The sequence below is a fragment of the Pelobates fuscus genome, chromosome 4, assembly GCF_036172605.1.
Source record: "Pelobates fuscus isolate aPelFus1 chromosome 4, aPelFus1.pri, whole genome shotgun sequence".
NCBI classification, from domain to species: Eukaryota; Metazoa; Chordata; class Amphibia; order Anura; family Pelobatidae; genus Pelobates; species Pelobates fuscus.
Window position 1 is genome coordinate 237,998,048 of NC_086320.1, and position 14,495 is coordinate 238,012,542.

Genomic DNA, 14,495 nt, shown 5'->3' on the forward strand with positions numbered 1-14,495 from the left:
AATAGAAGAGCAGTTAGTTGTCTGCAAGCGTCTGTGTTTCAGGCCTACTTCAGCGTGTGCTCTGTAGACCTGTTCCAGCGTGCTTTGACAGTTGCCAATCATATTTGGTGTCTCTATAGCGTGCTTTTAAAACCAAAATTTGTTTTTCACTGTTATAGATTGAATAGCAGTTACTTGTCTTCAAGCGGGTGTCTCAGGCCTACAGTGTGTGCTCTGCAGAACTGTTCCAGTGCACATTGCCAATCATATCTGGTGTCTCTATAGCGTGCTTTTAAAACCAAAACTTGTTTTTAACTGTTATAGATTGAATAGCAGTTACTTGTCTTCAAGCGGCTCTGTCAGTCCTTCCTTCAGCGTGTGCTCTGCAGAACTGTTCCAGTGCACATTGCCAATCATATCTGGTCTCACAGTAGCTTGCACGCATAGTACCACTAATCCCCCAAAAAATGACAGGCAGAGGCAGGCCACCCCGCAGGGGCCGTCATGGTCGTGGTGCTGTGATTCCCTTTTGCCCTAGAATAATGCCCAGTTTTCAGAAGCCACGTACCCTGAACTTGAAAAGTTCTGAGGACTTAGTTGACTGGCTAACACAGGACACCCAATCTTGTACAGCCTCCGCTCGGAACCTTGACGCACCATCCTCCTCCAGCTTAGCTTCAGGCACCTCTCAAGATAGCACTCACCCGCCTGCCGCCACCACCAAAACTAGCACCACAGCCGCTTTACTTGGTATGTCAGAGGAGTTATTCACACACCCGTTTGAAAAAATGAGTGATGCGCAACCATTATTGCTAGAGGATGTAGATAACAGGGATATGTCTCAGGCAGGCAGCATTAAACACATGGAGGTACGGTGTGATGATGATGATGTTGTACCCGCTGCTGCTTCCTTTTCTGAGTTGTCAGATACAAGCAAAGCGGTTGATGATGACGATGCGTCCATGGATGTCACGTGGGTGCCCGCTCGGCAAGAAGAATAACAGGGCGAAAGTTCAGATGGGGAGACAGAGAGGAGGAGGAGGAGACGAGTTGGAAGCAGGGGGGGGTCGTCGCAAGGAGCTAGTGGCACAGTCAGACAGCATGCATCGGCACCCGGGGTCAGCCCGACAGCACGCCAATCAACGCATGCTGTGTCCACCACCAGAATGCCGTCATTGCAGAGCTCAGCAGTGTGGCATTTTTTTTGTGTGTCTGCCTCGGACAACAGCGATGCCATTTGCAACCTGTGCCAAAGGAAACTGAGTCGTGGGAGGTCCAACACCCACCTAGGTACAACTGCTTTGCGTAGGCACATGATCTCACATCACAAACGCCTATGGGATCAACACATGAGTACAAGCAGCACGCCTACTCTAAGCCGCCATCCTCCTCCTGGTCCAGCATCTTCAGCCACGTCAACCACTGCTGTCCTTCTTGCCCCCTTTCAACCATCCGCCACTCCGTCTCCCGCCTTGAGCAGTTCCCGCTCATCTGCCCACAGTCATGTGTTTCTGTCAAGGACATGTTTGAGCGTAAGAAGCCAATGTCACCAAGTCACTTGTCCGAACTATTAGCCCGCCAGCTTTTACCATACAATCTGGTTGAGTCTGAGGCGTTCAAAAAATTTGTAGCTATTGGGACACCGCAGTGGAAGGTACCCGGCCGGAATTTCTTTTCACAAAAGGCAATCCCCAACTTGTACTCGATTGTGCAAAAGGAAGTCATGGCATGTCTGGCACACAGTGTTGGGGCAAGGGTCCATCTGACCACTGATACCTGGTCTGCAAAGCATGGTCAGGGCAGGTATATCACCTACACTGCGCATTGGGTAAACCTGCTGACGGCTGACAAGCAAGGAATGCATGGCATTGCAGAGGAGTTGGTGACACCGCCACGAATTGCAGGCAGTCCTGCTGCCACCTCCTCTACTCCTCCTACTCCATCCTCTTCCATAACCTCCTCGGCTGAGTCCTCTTGTGCCGCTGCTTCTTGCTCCACATCAACGGCACCCCCCCAGCTCCCCAGGTACTATTCCACATCCCGGATACGGCAGTGTCACGCCGTCTTGGGTTTGACTTGCTTGAAAGCAGAGAGTCACACCGGACAAGCACTCCTGTCCGCCCTGAACGCACAGGTGGAAAAGTGGCTGACTCCGCAGCAACTGGATATCGGCAAAGTGGTGTGTGACAACGGAAAAAAATTGATAGCGGCATTGAAGTTGGGCAAGTTGACACATGTGCCGTGCATGGCACATGTGTGTAATCTGATCGTACAACGCTTTGTGCATAAGTACACAGGCTTACAGGACGTCCTGAAGCAGGCCAGGAAGGTGTGTGGCCATTTCAGGCGTTCCTACACGGCCATGGCTCACTTTGCCGATATCCAGCGGCGAAACAACATGCCAGTGAGGCGCTTGATTTGCGACAGCCCTACACGTTGGAATTCAACACTCCTAATGTTCGACCGCCTGCTCCAACAAGAAAAAGCTGTTAATGAATATTTGTATGACCGGGGTGCTAGGACAGCCTCTGGGGAGCTGGGAATTTTTTTGCCACGTTACTGGACGCTCATGCGCAATGCCTGTAGGCTCATGCATCCTTTTGAGGAGGTGACAAACCTAGTCAGTCGCAGTTGTGTGTGTGCGTGTGTATGGCTGTCTGCCTGTGTGTGTGTGTGTGACAGGGTGAAGATTTCTTGCACATGGGTGTGACAGGGTGAAGATTTCTTGCACAGGGCGCCCAAAGGCCTAAGGCTGGCCCTGCGCATGGGTCAGTGGCTCTGCACCAGACTTCCCTCCAATTGATCAAAGTTAAAGGATTTCAAGTGGACTGATTACAATTACAGGGCCTCTAAAGAGTCCTGTATTGTTATTTGTCGTCACTACCTTCCCGCGTCGGGAGTGGGTCATTTGCGCCCCTGCTGCCTTCCTTGCATGTGGTAGCTGTTTGTCAGGGATTTGTCAATCCATATCTGCCAAGTGACCCTATGTAGGGGTAACAGTCCCTATTCTGCTCTGTGTCAGTGTGTATCATGGTCTATGTGGACAGGGAACAGTCTCTATTCTGCTCTGTGTCAGTGTGTATCAGGGGTTTTGAGGACAGGTGTCAATCCATATCTGCCAAGTGACCCTATGTATATCTGCTGTCAGTACACAGGAAAAGTTTAAATATTTCTTGTTCTACGTTCTCTGCAACTCCAAGCACCGACTCATCCAATACGTGAAGATCTGGGGTTTCTCTGACTCTCCTCAGTAGTGTATCAAACAGAGTCTGCACTGTGGTAACACGGACATCTTCAGGACATAACTCAACTATTTGCAGATAGGCAGTCTGCAGCTTCTCTTTTTCACCTGTTCTCTTCTTTCTCTTATGCGTATTCTTGTCTATATGCAGGTGGTCTCTTGCCTTTCTTTTAACCAATTCGTTCCTTCCATATGGTTTCAAAAGATCTCTGGCATCATTACTTTCAACGCAAATAATGTCATCATAGTTAGTCTCCTCATTATTCACCGGGAAGAGAGTGTTTGCACTGACTACCCACAGCATGCTCTTGCCATTGCCTACTCCACCTTCAACGACAGGGTGCAAGTCCCAAGGAGAAGGATCATTCACTTTATTATCTGTCTTTATTTCACAAGTAGTGCCTGGAACATCCTCATGGGTCACAAGATGTAAATCTGGACTAATGTCAACCCCAGGGTCTGGAAAATCATCAATTTGAAATTTTTCGAATAATCCCAGTGGGCTGCCACATTCTTCCTCCTCTGATGGTATTAAAGTTTGCAGAGATTCACTATGGGGTGGTGTCAAGCATTTTGGAGAACAATTAAGCATCTCCATCCCAATACGTTTCAGATGTCCTATCAGCTCTTCCACCCTATGCGATACTATGGGCAGGCTACCCGTGACGTCATTACTCACGGCCCTATTTCACGCGGACACTCTGTGTCAGTGTGTATCATGGTCTCTGTGGACGGTGAACAGTCTCTATTCTGCTCTGTGTCAGTGTGTATCATGGTCTCTGTGGACAGGGAACAGTCTCTATTCTGCTCTGTGTCAGTGTGTATCAGGGGTTTTGAGGACAGGTGTCAATCCATATCTGCCAAGTGACCCTATGTAGGGGTAACAGTCCCTATTCTGCTCTGTGTCAGTGTGTATCATGGTCTCTGTGGACGGTGAACAGTCTCTATTCTGCTCTGTGTCAGTGTGTATCATGGTCTCTGTGGACAGGGAACAGTCTCTATTCTGCTCTGTGTCAGTGTGTATCAGGGGCTTTGAGGACAGGTGTCAATCCATACCTGCCAAGTGACCCTATGTAGGGGGGACAGTCTCTATTCTGCTCTGTGTCAGTGTGTATCATGGTCTCTGTGGACAGGGAACTGTCTCTATTCTGCTCTGTGTCAGTGTGTATCAGGGGTTTTGAGGACAGGTGTCAATCCATACCTGCCAAGTGACCCTATGTAGGGAGAACAGTCCCTATTCTGCTCTGTGTCAGTGTGTATCATGGTCTCTGTGGACGGTGAACAGTCTCTATTCTGCTCTGTGTCAGTGTGTATCATGGTCTCTGTGGACAGGGAACAGTCCCTATTCTGCTCTGTGTCAGTGTGTATCAGGGGTTTTGAGGACAGGTGTCAATCCATATCTGCCAAGTGACCCTATGTAGGGGGAACAGTCTCTATTCTGCTCTGTGTCAGTGTGTATCAGGGCTGGGCTTTGAGGACAGGTGTCAATGTTAGGTGATTTCTGCCCTTTATGGATTAAAAGCAGACTCTGCATCAACTGTGCAATTTTCCATGGGAGTTTTGCCATGGATCCCCCTCTGGCATGCCACAGTCCAGGTGTTAGTCCCCTTGAAACAACTTTTCCATCACTATTGTGGCCAGAAAGAGTCCCTGTTGTTTTTAAAATTCGCCTGCCCATTGAAGTCAATGGCGGTTCGCGCGGTTCGCCGGTTCGCGAACATTTGCAGAAGTTTGCGTTCGCCGTTCGCGAACCGAAAATTTCGGGTTCGCGACAACACTACTTGCCAGTACTACTGTGGAACATCCAGGTGCTCTTGTGCAAACTGTAAACGTGCAGCAATGTTTTGTTTGGACAGCAGTGGCTTCCTCTGTGGTATCCTCCCATGAAATCCATTCTTGTTTAGTGTTTTACGTATTGTAGATTCGCTAACAGGGATGTTAGCATTTGCCAGTGACTTTTGTAAGTCTTTAGCTGACACTTTAGGATTCTTCTTCACCTCATTGAGCAGTCTGCGCTGTGCTCTTGCAGTCATCTTTACAGGATGACCACTCCTAGGGAGAGTAGCAGCAGTGCTGAACTTTCTCTATTTAGAGACAATTTGTCTTACCGTGGACTGATGAACAGCAAGGCTTTTGGAGATACTTTTATAACCCTTTCCAGCTTTATGCAAGTCAACAATTCTTAATCGTACGTCTTCTGAGAGCTCTTTTGTGCGAGGCATCATTCACATCAGGCAATGCTTCTTGTGAAAAGCAAACCCAGAACTGGTATGTGTTTTTTATAGGGCAGGGCAGCTGTAACCAACACCTCCAATCTCATCTCATTGATTGGACTCCAGTTGGCTGACATCTCACTCCAATTAGCTCTTGGAGATGTCATTAGTCTAGCGGTTCACATACTTTTTCCACCTGCACTGTGAATGTTTACATGGTGTGTTCAATAAAAACATGGCAACATTTCATTCTTTGTGTGTTATTAGTTTAAGCAGACTGTGATTGTCTATTGTTGTGACTTAGATGATGATCAGATCACATTTTATGACCAATTTGTGCAGAAATCCATATCATTCCAAAGGGTTCACATACTTTTTCTTGCAACTGTATATATTTATATATCAAATTGCAAAATTATGTATATATTGGAAGGCTTGACCTGATGTTGTGGGAGGGGCTTATGGACCTTTAACCCCTTAAGGACACATGACATGTGTGACATGTCATGATTCCCTTTTATTCCAGAAGTTTGGTCCTTAAGGGGTTAAAAAGGACTGCCCCTTCCCTACCCTACCGTGATTGGTCTGACAAGCTGCATAAGTTTGTTTGTTCAGCCATTCGGATATTGCAAATTTTACTAGTAATGCAAATTCAGCCCATTTCAATCGTACATAGCATGCCTCATTCTGCTTACTGTATTTGGCAGCGATGCCTCATTCTGCTTACTGTATTTGGCCCTCACTAGGCCATATCGACTTTTATCATATGCATTTTAGTTAGTCACCCAGCAATTTAATATTTCACTCTACATTTTAAAGTTTTCTTTGTCTGTCCTGGGTATTCATGCACTTTTTGAGCTTTCATTTTTTAGGCTAGGTGTTGCAACAGACTGTCTTAATTTATGTCAGGCCCAAACATGGGCCTATACATGTGGTAAAGGAAATAAAATATAAACTTGTATATACATTCTCTGTACACATAAATGTAAAATTCCTTATTTTCTGTAAAGGTGAATATCTTCTAAATGTCTTAAATCTTCTTACTAAATGATAAAACAGTATCATATGCATTTCAGTTAGTAACCCTACATTTTAATGTTTGTCTGCCCTCTTGGTATTCGGGTACTCATTGGGCCAACATTGTTTTGTATTTCACTGTTTAGTAGATATGCCCCAAGGGACAGCTTGCATGCATTTAATTATGTAATTTTCATTGGGGTATAATCTTAAACAACTAGCTTAAACTGCAGTTCTCTTGTCTGTTGCTTTTGCATTCCCTCACTTTCTAACACCACCCAGACTTTCTTTGTACGTTAGTGCATTAGGAACATAATTTAGTCATGTTCAGTTTAAGAAATTAAGTTTTATATCTGATGCTAATATTACTGAGATATTCTAGCATTATTCTAGCATTTCCTGTTGCTTAGAACCCTAATCTTCTATGCCAGCTGTGTATGCATAAGTATTTATTAACCTCCTAAGCGTAGGGTGTAGGTCTTTTTAATGTATGTCTTATATCTCCTGTCTTTTTCTATGTATTATGTAGGGCCATCACAGCCTCTAGCCTGTTCAGCCACTGTGGCATTCTGGAGGCCTCTGTTCCCGTTTTGATTCGGTTTTCCAACACCTCGTTTTATTGGGCTCAGTGCATATGTATTATATGATGTTTTATAAGTGTTTATATACAGTTTCTGTTCTTTTCACCATTTCATAAACTAGATGATTATTCATAACTAGCAGGTTCTCTATCATCTCATCACCAACATGTCTTAGTTACATACACAAACTCCACAACCATTCTCAGATTCACATCCTACCTTCACCTACATTAATCCCAACACAGCCCGCACAGCCACCCTGAAAGTCAGGATACAAATCGGGATAAGCATATTTCCTACTCCTGGCATCACTATGTCTTTACAACGTGTGTTCATATGCCATGTAATGGGCAACCTGCCACAGAAGTCAGCACCTCGTTTGGGCATTTCATTAAAACCATTTAGTGATTTTGGATTAAGAATATAATTTCTTGTTTTAGGTTCTGGGTAGTACAATTATAAGCAACTAGTATACAGATATCACTATTTTACAGTTATGTAGCGGTAATATTTCCACAATCTGATTATCATAATGCCACAAACAGGTATTACCTTCGATGTGGCAAATAAGATGAGTTACGATAGACGATACACCTTGGGCGACACTGTCTATATTTTAATATGTATCACTACAGTTACTGTCTAGGGATTTAGGTGACTAATAGATGTTAAGTTTCTGGCATCTCTGCCTAGGAGTTAGTGGTACCGCAAGGCCAACATTCATCCTCCATGTATGAGGTATTACGCCCCCCGGGCCAAAACATAGTTAGACGCCTCGCACATAGTTAGACGCCTCGCACCTGTCACCTACCTAGTGAATTGCTTTGCCACTTGGCACTAGCTAGCTAGCCAGTAAAACGATCCTGATCCAAGCTAATTATTAATATATTGCAGTATGTCTCTGAACCCTGTAAGAAGGTAATGACATGTCAACCCCAGTACTCCAGTTTGGGCCACTACACCTACATGAAAAGGTGACACCTATCAGGTTCCATCAGGTCATGGACCATTCCTTGTATTACGGCTGAGCTACACAGCCGCAAAATTCCTTTCCCAGCAATGGCCAGGAAAGCGGAACTGTTCAGGCTTATGCATACCAATATGGACAATACTGATGCTGGAGTAGGCACGAATTGCTCGAGCAACACCAACCTCCATGCAACATTCTCAACACTCCTGTCCTCTAAAGTGTAAATAAGTGAGAGACTGGAAAGACTAGAGATACTTTGTCGAACCATGCTATCAACAGGACGCTGGGTCCTCCATACGCATATGATCATAACACAATTCAATATTGAGCTTGTGCGCCTGTACATTCAGATATCCAACGGGATATTGACTTTCTTTTATGCTATCCCACCTTCTGTCTGAAAGTTTTTGCACTAATAGGGGAATTAGGATAGAGATAAGTTGTGATGCCACACCTATCAGACATATTGTGACATCATTATTATACTAAAACATGTCATCTTTAAGTTGAGCAGACCCTACCTCGTACTCATAGAAGTCGCCACGGCGGGCCTGCCACGGCTGATTTAATCGGTTTCTACTAACTGTATGTTTGTACTTTCAGGGCGAATTTCACTACTATCATATTCAGCATTTCATTAATATGTAGCTTCACAGCGATACCTTCTTCAGCTTCCGGTATAAGACCCCTTACTGAAACATATCGACTTCTATTATATGTCTTGGCCCCCTACATTGCTAAGTGTCGCTATTGACTGGATTAATAATGTCAATCCCAACTTGGGCCCAGGCCCGGACTGGCCATCGGGCACACCGGGCAAATGCCCGGTGGGCCGCGATGGCCGTGGGGCCGAGGCCGGCAGGGGAGATCACAGGATCTCCCCTGCCAGCCCCTGCAGGGCCAGCGCTACCCGAGTGCCGGCCCTGCATAGTGCCTCCATGGGCCGGTGGGATCTCCCTTACCGGCCCACAGGCACTTCTAGGCGGCCGCCGGCAGGAGAGGGAGGGAGGCAGGAGAGAGGACCGGCGGAGCTCTAGCCAGCAGCTCCGCCGGGTCCTCTCGCGAGGTCTGAGCGTTGCCGCGGTTACCACGGCAACGCTCAGATCTCGCGAGAGTGAACTCTAGCCTGCAGGGGCTAGAGTTCACTCTCACCATTGGACCACCAGGGAAGGATGGCAGAACGGAACCCCCCCTCCCCCCAGGCAACACGGATCCCCCAGGCAGAAGGCAACCACCCCTCCCCCCAGGCAACACGGATCCACCCAGGCAGAAGGCAACCACCCCTCCCCCCAGGCAGAACGGATCCCCCCCTCCTCCCAGGCTAAAGGTAAGAGGGGGGGATATATATATATATATATATATATATATATATATATACATATATATATATATATTTTTTTTTTTCTTAATTAATAAAAAAATATATTTAAATAAAATATACATTCACACACACACACAGCACCCCCAGACACACACAGCACCCTCAGACACACACAGCACCCAAACACACACAGCACCCTCAGACACACACAGCACCCTCAGACACACACAGCACCCTCAGACACACACAGCACCCAAACACACACAGCACCCTCAGGCACACACAGCACCCTCAGACACACACAGCACCCTCAGACACACACAGCACCCAAACACACACAGCACCCTCAGACACACACAGCACCCTCAGACACACACAGCACCCTCAAACACACACAGTGCCCTCAGACACACACAGCACTCACAGCACCCCCAGACACTCACAGCACCCCCAGACACTCACAGCACCCCCAGACACTCACAGCACCCTCAGACACTCACAGCACCCAGACACACACACACAGCACCCAGACACACACACACAGCACCCAGACACACACACACAGCACCCTCACACACACACACACACAGCACCCTCACACACACACACACACAGCACCCTCACACACACACACACAGCACCCCCAGACACACACATATAATAACCCTCAGTGAGTTAACAGACAAAGAAAATTAGAAACCTAGAATGTGACGGCACATAAAAACACCCTCACACACAGCACCCCTCTTACATACACACATACAATACGTATATTTATATATATATACACACACACACACACTACAGCACCCCTCACACTGCACCACTACACACATTACGCTCCAGATACACGCTAGATCCCTTACCCTATATGCACTCTTAATCCTACACACACCTATACACACTCTGGGTCCTTTACACCGTAGATCTCCTACACACACACACACTGCACCTCCTACACACACACTACATTCCTTGTCAGCAAACACATACAACATTCTCTAAACACACCCTCTCTACAACCCCTACACACACTACATCACCTATACACACACACACACTACAGCCCGTATGCACACACTCGCTACATCCCCTGTAACACTATGCCCCTATACACACACTCTCTACAGCCCCTAGCCACACATATTACACCACAAACACAAATGAAATTGACCTATTTACACAATACCACACCACACTCTACACACACGCAATCCCACAAGCAGGCTCCAAACACATGCACCATACACTTTCCTGGCCCTTTTGTCCTCTGGTATCCCACTTGTGGAGACACCAGAGACAATTTAAAAGCAAACACAGCGCAAGCATGTTATTAAATTTGCTTGCGCTGCACAGAACAAATTCAGGGCCTTTTTCTAATGCCAGAGCTCTTCAGTGGGGCTCTGCGCATTGAACCAACATGCACACTTTGAGAGGGGGCGTGCTTGTCATTAGTGATGACAAAACACACCCTCTCTGGCCCCGCCCCCTTCTTAGGGGGCCGCTCGGATTGAAAAATGCCCGGGCCTAATTTTTTTCCCAGTCCGGCCCTGCTTGGGCCTACACATTTGGTTCACAAATATAAACTAACTTGCATATACAATCACTATACTATACATTAACTACAACCCTCATTTAAGACTCATCAGCTAACACACGGTTTACTTTGGTTTAGTTATTCTAATTACGGGTTGTTGGTTGGCTTCACATACACTTGTTAGCTTGAATTGTCCACCATTATGGTCCTTGTAGATACTTTTCATTGTATATTCTTGTTGATACTGATACTAGTTACCTATGCTAATTTTGTGGTTTTCTTCAGTATTGATACTTTTCTGGTTCTCAACCCTTTCTACTCTATTATTTCCCCTATATAAGTTGGTTTGTCAACTTGTCCCTCACTATATTAATCACTTATCTACGTTAATCACTACGTTCATCTGACTCCGGGCTATCCCATTATTTTCAGGCAGCAGAGGCTTATACATGTGACAGGTTCACGATTCACTTACTTTCCAGAGTTTCTGCATTATTAGAATTTTGCTATATGCCTTAATGCCATTCATTTAAGTTTTATGTCATCTGCTGATATTTTCATATTCGTGCCACCTGGTTTAGTCTAAGTCGCTCGTGTTACCCCTCATTTGTTTGCAAGGTATATATTGGTATATATTGGCTGTCACTTACATGTTTACAACTATTTCCTTAGCCCTCGTAGGGCTCACATGTCTGTCAGATTTCGCTATTGTGCCCTTAGTGGTCTCCCAGCAATTGCTGTCATCAAGTCTCTCCATTACTATTCACGTCACAGGTAAGTGGTCCTTCATTACATAATGTTGGTTATTTTGTCTCTGGTTGTGTTCGCTATTTTGTTTGCCACCTTCAATTTAGGCTATCTCACTATACCATCAAGCTACGCCTGACTGGCATCCAACATCACATGTTTCTCTACTTTCCAACAAAGCCAGTTTCCTTTCATCCTATCCGATCAGACTATACTTAAGGGTATGCAAAATATGTTTAATTTGCTGGATTCAGCCCCTTTCAAACCCTTCACTAACTCTGAAATCGCTATTTACCTGGCTTACCTAATTAAACATCAAGATCATTACATACTGACTCTACCCATGACCAAAATGAGTCAACTGGGTCAACCCATCCACATTCCATACTATCCCACGAATAATATATGGTGCCGGTGAAGGTTTTTCGATTCCTACCTCCTCACCGTACCAAATATCACATCTCGTCCACTACTACTTCACGGGACTATCCTCACTAACCCTAAGTTCATGTTATATGTACGGTTATTGTTAACAATGCTCGGTATGAACCCTTTATTCTGGACACTTATTTAGGATAGGGGCCGCATCTACGGCATCAAGCCAGTACGTTCCAGTCCATGTCATTAAAACTCTAGGTCACTGGAAGTCATCAGCATATACATGAAATATGAAGGGCATTTGTTAAAATTTCATCTTTTTTTTTTAATATATATTTCAGACATATACCTGGCCTATGTAGTTTACCTGGTGCTTCTTGTTTCTAGCCTAGGAATTCTTGACATCATAACTTTTAAAAAATAAAGTCCACTGTGCCTTTAAATCGTGACTTTGAGTTATGTGCAGTATGTAATTAAAAAGTGCTTAACAGCAAAAAAAGTGCTTTATGCAATATTGTGCAAACACATTAACTCGTGTTTAAGTGCAACAAAAGAGATATGTGCAAAACCTACAATGTTAAAAGGGAGAAATATTACTGACAGTGCTTATGGTGTCAGTGCCCTTTAAGCTTAAACAATAACAAGGATTATACTTGCATTATGCAAGGTTCCACATGAAAAAGAAAGAAATTAAAAAGACATAGCATAATATTGTTTGGATAACAGATAATGTATAAAAAACAAATGTGTCTAACACACTCATAAGTGTGGAGCAGGTACAAGGTTGCTCAGGCTATAAGCGCTTTTCAATGTATCTCCTCCTCTGTGAACAGAAAGACGATGGATAGCCGAAATCAAGGTGTGAACATATATAACCTGCTACTGACATGCTGTCAGCCATTTTGCTGTTTATCCATCATCTTAAAGTATAATCAAAAGAAGAATATTTCTACAGATTCATTTATGGATGTCTGGACTGTTTTTTGGATTGTAAAAGGAAAGGTTATTTTGAAAATGTGTCCTGTCAGATGTTGCCGGGGGGACAAGCAATATTTTAGGGAAGTAAGACGCATGACTGTGGTCAAGTCATCTGTTAGAAAGAACATGGGATGCTTAAACTTTTGAACCTTAAATTTGTCAGTTATGCTAGAATTTAGCCAATAGGAAATAAGACCATATTTGGAGTTCTGATTCAAGCTAAACGAAAGGCCGGTTCCGGGTCATATGTATAAAGTATGAGGAATTGTAATATGATGTTAGATTGCTTCTTGCCAATCTCCATGAGATATCTCTGTGTATTGTAATGGTCAATTAAAACGCTTTTATTGAACCTGGTAATATTTCTTTTCTACTTCCACAGTTGGGGGCTCTTTGTCCGGGATCAGAATACCACAGACACCAGCGGAACACCTGCACCTGCCAACCATTTCGTGGGCACTCAAACAGACCGGTCATATGAAAGGTAAGCCATACCATTTATAAAACATGGCATTAGTGTAATTTTTGAGTGTCCATGAAACAAAGAACGGTGCAGGTAAATGCTAGTCTGTGTGACCTGATTTCTTAGCCTTTTATTGACCATTTGTAACGTTACTATTTATGTCTATGTTGTAAAATATACTGCAGTATTAGTGTCTATGTCTGAGTGATTCTAGAATCAGTGGTAGCACTGACAGGTAGTCCCCTAGGAAGGCTTAAGTGACTAAACTTCGCAGACCCAATAGGGGTTTGGTGGGCCTTCAGAAGTCTAAACGTAGCTCTGTCGGTGAGAGTCTCTTTGATATGATGTATCCCTGTCATGTGATTGTGACTAAATGTTGAGGTTAGCCACGTGAATCTCATCTCCCAAGTCTAAACGTAGCAAAGCGAGATTAGATTATTTTGTTTTAGTGTCTTAATTTCACCCAGTCTAAACGTAGCAAGGTGAAGTTAAGTTGTCTTGTCATCTTATCTCCCAAGTCTAAACGTAGCAAAGCGAGATTAGATTATTTTGTTTAAGTGTCTTAATTTCACCCAGTCTAAACGTAGCAAGGTGAAGTTAAGTTGTCTTGTCATCTTATCTCCCAAGTCTAAACGTAGCAAAGCGAGATTAGATTTTTTGTTTTAGTGTCTTAATTTCACCCAGTCTAAACGTAGCAAGGTGAAGTTAAGTTGTCTTGTCATCTTATCTCCCAAGTCTAAATGTAGCAAAGTGAGATTAGATTATTTTGTTTTATTGTCTTAATTTCACCCAGTCTAAACGTAGCAAGGTGAAATTAAGTTGTCTTGTATTAATTGTTTAAACTCATAAATTCAATATAGCATTTGAGTAAGGTGTATTGTGTTAAAATTGTATAACTGTGTGTATATGGTTTAAATTTTGATAAACTGTAACATCATTTGAGAAGAGATTTTTGTGTAAACTCCAGTTGTCAGTCAGTATACAGACTGAAAATTGTGACCTTTCGATCTCTCAAAGGGTGATACAGTGAGTGGTGTTTCAAAGTACAAGTAACAGAAATGGGGTTGAAT